The sequence below is a fragment of the Polyodon spathula genome, chromosome 8 (genome assembly GCF_017654505.1).
Source record: "Polyodon spathula isolate WHYD16114869_AA chromosome 8, ASM1765450v1, whole genome shotgun sequence".
Taxonomy (NCBI): domain Eukaryota; kingdom Metazoa; phylum Chordata; class Actinopteri; order Acipenseriformes; family Polyodontidae; genus Polyodon; species Polyodon spathula.
Window position 1 is genome coordinate 47,281,806 of NC_054541.1, and position 635 is coordinate 47,282,440.

Sequence of the window (635 nt, forward strand, 5' to 3'; positions counted from 1 at the left end):
GCGGAACAGTGAATTATATATTTCATCTCCATATTTGTCCTACCAAGTCAAAGTTATGTTATATTTTTTTTTTCTTACAAACAAATCACGAGTAATAAAACGGTTTAGATAAATTGGTCTAAACATTCACACATGCACTGCAAAACATAAAACATCAGAGATTGTATTACTGGCGCCCTCTTGCGAAAGCAAAAAATAAAGAAACACGGCGTCACTCAACTGCCCCGTTAACTATTTCACAATTGCCCGTTTTTAAAGCAACGCCAGCTATAAACATATCATGTTAATTACAAGTTGTAAAGTGTTGAATTTTTAAAGCATCAGTTCTAGTTTTTTTTTTTTTTTTTTTTTTTTTTTACTACTGTCAGCCACTATTTACGCTACATACGTACATTATTTATTTTATGACTTGTACCAAAAGACCTACCCCATTCTAAGGAAAGTTGAATAACATTGACTTCGTTATTGACTATATATGCGAACACAAAAACACAAGCAATACAATACCTCAATAATTATTTATGTTACAATTATCTAAGCAAATCGACTGAAGAAAAGGAAACGCGGTGCATATGCGCAAAGTGCGCAGTTTACGTGCGTTGTTTTAATCGTGTACTTCAGTGAGTTCTCGCTGT